Genomic DNA, 9133 nt, shown 5'->3' with positions numbered 1-9133 from the left:
TACTGACGAGCAATTGATAGAAAAGCGCATAGTTATGAGAATATCTAGGCATGATCATGTATATAGGCATCACGTCCGCAACAAGTAGACCGAAACGATTCTGCATCTACTACTATTACTCCACACATCGACCGCTATCCAGCATGCATCTAGAGTATTAAGTTCATAAGAACAGAGTAACGCATTAGGCAAGATGACATGATGTAGAGGGATAAACTCAAGCAATATGGTATAAACCCCATCTTTTTATCCTCGATGGCAACAATACAACACGTGCCTTGCTGCCCCTGCTGTCACTGGGAAAGAACACCACAATATTGAACCCAAAGCTAAGAACTTCTCCCATTGCAAGAAAGATCAATCTAGTAGGCCAAACCAAACTGACAATTCGAAGAGACTTGCAAAGATATCAAATCATACATATAAGAATTCAGAGAAGAACCAAATATTGTTCATAGATAATCTTGATCATAAACCCACAATTCATCGGATCTCGACAAACACACCGCAAAAAGAATTACATCGAATAGATCTCCAAGAGAATCGAGGAGAACTTTGTATTGAGATCCAAAGAGAGAGAAGAAGCCATCCAGCTAATAACATTGGACCCGAAGGTTTGTGGTAAACTACTCATACATCATCGGAGAGGCTATGGTGTTGATGTAGAAGCCCTCCGTGATCGATTCCCCCTCCGGCTGAGCGCCGGAAAAGGCCCCAAGATGGGATCTCACGGGTACAGAAGGTTGCGGCGGTGGAAATTGGGTTTCGTGGTGCTCTCGGATGTTTTCGGGGTATATGAGTATATATAGGCGAAGGAAGTAGGTCGGTGGAGCCACGAGGGTGGGGGGTGCCTACCCCCTGGGCATGCCTCCCTGCCTCGTGGCCGCCTCGTTGCTTCCTTGACGTCCACTCCAAGTCTCCTGGATCATGTTTGTTCCAAAAATAACTCTCCCGTAGGTTTAATTCCGTTTGGATTCCGTTTGATATTCCTTTTCTGCGAAACACTAAAATAGGCAAAAAAAACAGCAATTTGCACTGGACCTTTTGTTAGTAGGTTAGTCCCAAAAATAGTATAAAAGTGTATAATAAAGCCCATTAAACATCCAAAACAAATAATATAATAGCATGGAACAATAAAAAATTATAGATATGTTGGAGACGTATCAAGCATCCCCAAGCTTAATTCCTGCTTGTCCTCGAGTAGGTAAATGATAAAAACAGAATTTTTGATGTGGAATGCTTCATAACATAATTTTCTATGTAATTTTCTTTATTGTGGCATGAATGTTCAGATCCGAAAGATTCAAGACAAAAGTTTAATATTGACATAAAAATAATAATACTTCAAGCATACTAACTAAGCAATTGTGTCTTCTCAAAATAACATGGTCAAAGAAAGTTCATCCCTACAAAATCATATAGTTTGGTCATGCTCCATTTTCGTCACACAAGAATGCTCTCATCATGCACAACCCCGATGACAAGCCAAGCAATTGTTTCATACTTTAGTAATCTCAAACTTTTTTAACCTTCACGCAATACATGAGCGTGAGCCATGGATATAGCACTATGGGTGGAATAGAATATAATGATGGGGGTTATGTGGAGAAAACAAAAAAGGAGAAATTCTCACATTGACGCGGCTAATCAACGGGCTAGGGAGATGCTCATCAATTGATGTCAATGCAAGGAGTAGGGATTGCCATCCAACAGATGCACTTGAGCTATAAATGTATGAAAGCTCAATAAAAGAAACTAAGTGGGTGTGCATCCAACTTGCTTGCTCATAACGACCTAGGGCATTTGAGGAAGCCCATCGTTGGAATATAAAATCCAAGTTCTTATCATGAAAAATTCCCACTAGTATATGAAAGTGACAAAATAAGAGACTCTCTATCATGAAGATCATGGTGCTACTATGAAGCACAAGTGTTTAAAAGGATAGTAACATTGTCCCTTTTTTCAGGCCTTTCTTTTTTTATTTGGCCTTTCTATCTTTTTTTGGGACAATGCTCTAATAATGATGATCATCACACTTCTATTTATTTATAACTCAAAGATTACAACTCGATACTTAGAACAAAATATGACTCTACATGGATGCCTCTGGCGGTGTACCGGGATGGGCAATGAATCAAGAGTGACATGTATGATGAATTATGCATCGTGGCTTTGCCACAAATACGAAGTCAACTACATGATCATGCAAGGCAATATGACAATGATGAAGCGTGTCATAATAAATGAAACGGTGGAAAGTTGCATGGCAATATATCTCGGAATGGCTATGGAAATGCCATAATAGGTAGGTATGGTGGCTGTTTTCAGGAAGATATAAGGAGGTTTATGTGTGATAGAGCGTATCATATCACAGGGGTTGGATGCACCGGCGAAGTTTGCACCAACTCTCAAGGTGAGAAAGGGCAATGCACGGTACCGAAGAGGCTAGCAATGATGGAAGGGTGAGAGTGCGTATGATCCATGGACTCAACATTAGTCATAAAGAACTCACATACTTATTGCAAAAATCTACAAGTCATCAAAAACCAAGCACTACGCGCATGCTCCTAGAGGGATAGAATGGTAGGAAAAGACCATCGCTCGTCCCCGACCACCACTCATAAGGATGACAATCAAAGAACACCTCATGTTTCAAATTTGTTACACAACGGTCACCATACGTGCATGCTACGGGACTTGCAAACTTCAACATAAGTATTTCTCAAATTCACAATTACTCAACTAGCACAAATTTAATATCACCACCTTCATATCTCAGAACAATCATCAAGTATCAAACTTCTCGTAGTATTCAATGCACTCTATATGAAAGTTTTTATTATATCCATCTTGGATGCCTGTCATATTAGGACTAATTTTATATCCAAAGCAAGTTACCATGCTGTTCTAAAGGAATCTCAAAATAATATAAGTGAAGCATGAGAGATCAATAATTTCTATAAAATAAAACCACCACCGTGCTCTAAAAAGATATAAGCGAAGTACTAGAGCAAAATTATCTAGCTCAAAAGATATAAGTGAAGCACATAGAGTATTCTAATAAATTCCGATTCATGTGTGTCTCTCCCAAAAGGTGTGTAAAGCAAGGATGATTGTGGTAAACTAAAAAGCAAAGACTCAAATCATACAAGACGCTCCAAGCAAAACACATATCATGTGGTGAATAAAAATATAGCATCAAGTAAAGTTACCGATGGACGGAGACGAAAGAGGGGATGCCTTCCGGGGCATCCCCAAGCTTAGGCTTTTGGTTGTCCTTGAATTTTACACTGGGGTGCCTTGGGAATCCCCAAGCTTAGGCTCTTGCCACTCCTTATTCCATAATCCATCAAATCTTTACCCAAAACTTGAAAACTTCACAACACAAAACTTAACAGAAAATCTCATGAGCTCCGTTAGCAAAATAAAACAAACCACCACTTTAAGGTACTGTAATGAAATCATTCTTTATTTATATTGGTGTTAAACCTACTGTATTCCAACTTCTCTATGGTTCATACCCCCCAATACTAGACATAGATTCATCAAAATAAGCAAACAACACACGAAAAACAGAATCTGTCAAAAACAGAACAGACTGTAGTAATCTGTATCAAACGCAAAATTTCTGTAACTCAAAAATTCTAACAAAATAGGAAGACCTAAATAATTTTTTTATTGATCTATTTCAATTGGAATCAGTATTTTATCACGTTCTGGTGATTTTAACAATTGATTTCGTGAGCAGAAAGTTTCTGACTTTTTCAGCAGATCAAATAACTATCATCCAAGAAGATCCTATAGGTTTTACTTGGCACAAACACTAATTAAAACATAAAACCACATCTAACCACAGGCTAGATCAATTATTTATTACTAAACAGAAATAAAAAGCAAGAAACAAAAATAAAATTGGGTTGCCTCCCAACAAGCACTATCGTTTAACGCCCCTAGCTAGGCATAAAGGCAAGAATAGATCTAGGTATTATCATCTTTGGTGTTGGGAAAGAAACGAGAAAATTTCTTATCTATAGAATTTATCTTTCTATTTTGAGAAAGCACGTGGCCATTAATGGTGGAAGAAAGATTAATCACGCTACAGAAATTTGCATCTAAGCTAGTCTCCATTCCTTTGATAATTTCATTTTGATAAAAGCACAAAAGAGAGGTGGATTCAACCTTCTCACTCATGGGGTGCCCAAATATAGTTTTCATCTTTTCATAGGTATCTATGGGATCCCCCTCAAGAAAACCTTCTTCAAAAATAGAATCTAAAACTTGCTTGAACGAAGAGGGTAAGCCAACATAAAAGCTTTTTAGGTATATCTCAATTTGATATTGAGGCACATAGCTAGCTCTGATCCTTAATAACCTACCCCAAGCATCTTTTAAAGACTCATCAACTAAATAACGAAAAATTACGGGATCATCTTCATCGAAATTATTCAAACCCTCATTGATAACCCCGGTAGGTCTTTCCATGGCATCATTATTTATGAGCCTAGAGAGGACAGAGGGACTATCCAAAGTAAAACCCGGGAGAGAACCCTTAGCCCTTTTTGATTCGGCCATGGCGAAAGAAAATCAAACGGGAAAGAGGCAAATAAAACGGCAAACGTGAAGTGGGGGAGAAGAAAACGAGTGGCAAATGGCAAATAATGTAATGCGAGGGATAAGAGTTTGTGATGGGTACTTGGTATGTCTTGACTTGACTTGACTTGGCGTAAACCTCCCTGGCAACGGCGCCAGAAATCCTTCTTGCTACCTCTTGAGCATGCGTTGGTTTTCCCTTGAAGAGGAAAGGGTGATGCAGCAAAGTAGCGTAAGTATTTCCTTTAGTTTTTGAGAACCAAGGTATCAATCCAGTAGGAGGATACACGCAAATCGCCTCGTACCTACACAAACAAATAAGAACCTTGTGTAACGCCCACGATGCGGCTATATCTCCCACGTGTCGAGGCACGACTTGGAGGCATAACCGCATGGTGGTTTTGTCGCAAGAAGGGTCATCTTCACACAATCCCATGTAGTGAAAAAAATGGGACAAAGAGTTGGCTTACAATCGCCACTTCACACAATATATAAATTAAACATACATCATTCAGAGTACACACAAGGTCCGACTACGGAACCAAAATAAAAGAAGACAACCCAAAATGCTAGATCCCCAATCGTCCCAACTGGGCTCCACTACTGATCATGTGGAAACGAAACATAGTAACGACCAAGGACCTCGTCGAAAACCCACTTGAGTTCGGTTGCATCACCTGCGCTGGCATCATCGGCACCTGCAACTATTTTGGTAGTATCTGTGAGTCACGAGGACTCAGCAATCTCAAACCCGATAGATCAAGACTATTTAAGCTTATGGGTAGGATGGGGTAATGAGGTGGAGCTGCAGCAAGCGCTAAGCAAATATGGTGGCTAACATACGCAAATAAGAGCGAGAAGAGAAGCCATGCAACGGTCGTGGAGCTAGCAATGATCAAGAAGTGATCCTGAAACTACTTACGTTCAAACATAACCCAAACCGTGTTCACTTCCCGGACTCCGCCGAAAGAGACCATCACGGCTACACACGCGGTTGATGCTTTTTAATTAAGTCAAGTGTCAAGTTCTCTACAACCGGACATTAACAAATTCCCATCTGCCACATAACCGCGGGCACGGCTCTCGAAAGTTTAAACCCTATAGGGGTGTCCCAACTTAGCCCATCACAAGCTCTCACGGTCAACGAAGGATATTCCTTCTCCCGGGAAGACCTGATCAGACTCGGAATCCCGGCTACAAGACATTTCGACAATGGTAAAACAAGACCAGCAAGACCGCCCGATGCGCCGACATCCCGATAGGAGCTGCACATATCTCGTTCTCAGGGCAACACCGGATGAGCACTCCGTACAACTAAAACGAGCCCTCAAGTTTCCCCGAGGTGGCGCTGCAAAGGACTCTAGTTCGGACCAACGCTTAGAAAAGCATTGGCCCGGGGGGGTTAAAATAAAGATGACCCTCGGGAGCGCGACTCCCAAGGGAAAAAGGCTTAGGTGGCAAATGTTAAAACCAAGGTTGGGCCTTGCTAGAGGAGTTTTATTCAAAGCGAACTGTCAAGGGGTTCCCATAACACCCAACCGCGTAAGGAATGCAAAATCAAGGAACATAACACCGGTATGACGGAAACTAGGGCGGCAAGACTGGAACAAAACACCAGGCATAAGGCCGAGCCTTCCACCCTTTACCAAGTATATAGATGCATTAATTAAATAAGCGATATTGTGATATCCCAACATATCCATGTTCCAACATGGAACAAAGTTCAGCTTCACCTGCAACTAGCAACGCTATAAGAGGGGCTGAGCAAAAGCGGTAACATAGCCAAACAACGGCTTGCTAGGATAGGATGGTTAGAGGCTTGTCATGGCAATATGGGAGGCATGATAAAGCAAGTGGTAGGTAGCGCGACATAGCAATAGAGCGAACAACTAGCAAGCAAAAATAGAAGTGATTTCGAGGGTATGGTCATCTTGCCTGAGATCCCGGAAGGAAGAAGAACGAGTCCATGAAGAAGACAAACGCACGTAGTCGAATGAATCCTCACAACTCCGGAACGAAACCGAAGCTAACGAGAGACGCAACCCGGAAAGAAGCAAACAATATAGTAAACAACCATCACATAATCATGGCATGATGCACAATCAAGTATGATGCATGTCCGGTTTAATGAGGCATGGCATGGCAAAGTGCAACAAACAACACTACAAATTAAGTGGAGATCAATATGCAACGAGTTGCATATTGATGAAACGCCACGTTCAATTATTTAGTTCACTCTTGTTTATGTACCCAACAATATTAAATGTTATTAAACATGGCAAGGGGTGAAGCATAAGTAAACTACACATTTTTAGGCAATTTAAATGAGGCCGGAAACATCAAACAACAATTCCGGTAAATCCTCATGTCCATATTATGAATTTGGTACTGTTCTGCCCGAAACCATATTTTAGAGTTGTTAAACATGCAAAGTAATGGAACCATGTTAATCTATGCATTTTTCCACCCCATTTACATATAAAGTTTATTTAAATCCGAGCTAGGGTTAATTAGTGATGAAATAAATCATTTTAGCATGGCATTTAGCAAATTAAATGCAAACAGCATGTTAAACATTTTTAACATAGATGAAAGTAGCAGATTATGAAACTAGATGAAAAACTAAGCATTTTTCATATATAAGTTGTTTTAATCTGATGCATGGTTTGTGAGATATTAAATGCATGAACATGAGGGTTTTTCTGCAAATCTGTCATCTCTGGAAAATTAGACAAATTCCCAGACGGGAAAAAAACAACACTAGGCTGAAACTGCTGGGTGCCGGGCTGGGGTTCTCACCATGGGCCAAGGCCCGGTCGGTGGAGAGGGAGGCCGGTTGAAGGGGAGGCAGAGGTGGCCGCTGGGCCTTGCGAGGCAAGAGGAGGCCCACGCGCGGTCAACGCGCGTGAGCGGCCGCAGCGCTCGAGCGAAGTCAACACGACCTGGCGCTCATGTCTGGAACGAAGCAGAGGCACCACGCGGCGGGGCTGCGGGGCACAGGGAGGCGCGACTCCGGCGGGCAGGGGCCGGAGAAGAAGCGGCACGGATCCGGGCGACGGCAGGAGGTGAACGGCGCGGCTGCTCCTGCTTAGAAGGGAGACAGAGACCGGAGTGTGAGCAGAGAAAAGGGGGAGGAACGGGGAGATGGAGGAAGGAGAGAACGAGAGCGGAGCTCATCTGCTGGAGTCGCTGCTCGCGGCAGATGGAAGTGGCTGGCGAGCTCCGGCTTGAGGAGGCTCTGGACGGCGACGAGGTGTTGCGCGAGGGGAGGAGCGCGTGGCCTCGGGCGCCTGGCTGTCGAAGCAGAGGAGCGGAACGACGTTGTAGCTGTTCGAGGCGAAGCAAGGGTGCGGTTCAGGCGAAGCGCAGGCAGCAGAGGGTCGAGTGCGGGCATCCAGATCGGGTGGCCTCCTGGACTCCTGGCTAGGCGACGACGACGGCAAGGCCGCCGGAGGCATGGGTTGGAGCAGAGGACCTGGGCGTCCATGGCAGGTCCTGTAGAGAGAAACAGAGAGAGGGAGGGTGTTGAGAAAACTGGGAGAGAACGAGAGAGAGGAAAAGAATCGAAGGAGGGGATTTCCGATGGTGGTGCTGGTCGGGCGGCGCGACGGACGGCAGGGTCGAGCAGGGGCTGGTCTCGGGAGGAGCTCGTCCCCCTGGTCGACGAGGAGAGCGAGGAGGGTTGGATCGATGGGCTTGGGTGGATCGAGGTAGGATGCGGGCAGGGAAGGTCGAGCGCTGCTCTGGTTGGTGGGTGGCTGAAGACGAGGTGGATGCGGGATGGATCCCGAGGTGGGAGGTGGAGTTGGCGGCGGCGAGGAGGAAGGATGGGACAGCTCTCCTAGATTTTAGGGTTGCCCCGTTTGTATACGCTGAAAGATTAGGTTAGGGGGTGTTGGGTCCGTCCGATCGTAATCGGGCGGTCGAGAATAAATTGGCTAGGGAGCCCAATTAAGAAAACGGAGATGTTTTATAGATGTTGGGGGATGAACCGGAACCATCGGTCATGACTGCCCGGGTCGGGTTCGGAGAAGCTTCGGACGCGCATGCGAGGGGTTTGCGGGATGTGCAGAGAGGGGTTAGGCGGACGAGGTCAAGTGTGTTATGGTGAATTCCAAATTAAAGAAATATTTAATATAGCTCCCTAATATTGGGAGGATATGTTATAAAGAGAAGTCACCCTTCCCTCAGTTTAGATAGATCAACCATCTATGCAATTTATTAGTTGAGTTGAGATGCAAAGATTAAAGACATGATGGCATGATGACATGATGCAATGCAAAAATAAAAGAAGAGCAAGCACAAATGAAACACACGGAGGTCACGAAAATATGGAAGTCTTCTGGAGCGTCGGTCTTGGGGCGTCACAACTCTCCTCCACTTACAAGAGATCTCGTCCCGAGATCTAAGGATGGCACCGGAGAGAAACGGAAGAGGAAGAGGTAAAAGTAAGTTGCTTCTTCGACAAATGAGTGAAACAAAAGAACCTTGAGAGGTTAAACCATTTTTAGAAAAGAGTACAACGGAGATGATCGAAGTTGGA

General features: G+C 43.8%; 1 long non-coding RNA gene across 2 annotated transcripts; it reads right to left on the bottom strand.

Annotated features, from left to right (window-relative positions):
- Positions 1-432: 432 nt before the first annotated feature.
- LOC141041537 (uncharacterized) lies at positions 433-8429 on the bottom strand. Of its 2 annotated transcripts, XR_012201806.1 has the most exons (3): positions 7390-8429; positions 6526-6616; positions 433-5294 (listed from the first exon to the last, which is right to left on the bottom strand). It is a non-coding gene; the product is annotated as an uncharacterized lncRNA (long non-coding RNA). The 2 variants fall into 2 exon arrangements; XR_012201805.1 differs by having other exon boundaries at positions 433-6616; positions 7390-8404.
- Positions 8430-9133: the final 704 nt, after the last annotated feature.

The sequence above is a fragment of the Aegilops tauschii genome, chromosome 2, assembly GCF_002575655.3.
Source record: "Aegilops tauschii subsp. strangulata cultivar AL8/78 chromosome 2, Aet v6.0, whole genome shotgun sequence".
In the NCBI taxonomy this organism is placed as follows: Eukaryota; Viridiplantae; Streptophyta; class Magnoliopsida; order Poales; family Poaceae; genus Aegilops; species Aegilops tauschii.
The sequence above is the reverse complement of the archived record's forward strand: the minus strand, read 5'-3'. Positions and strand labels throughout refer to the sequence as shown.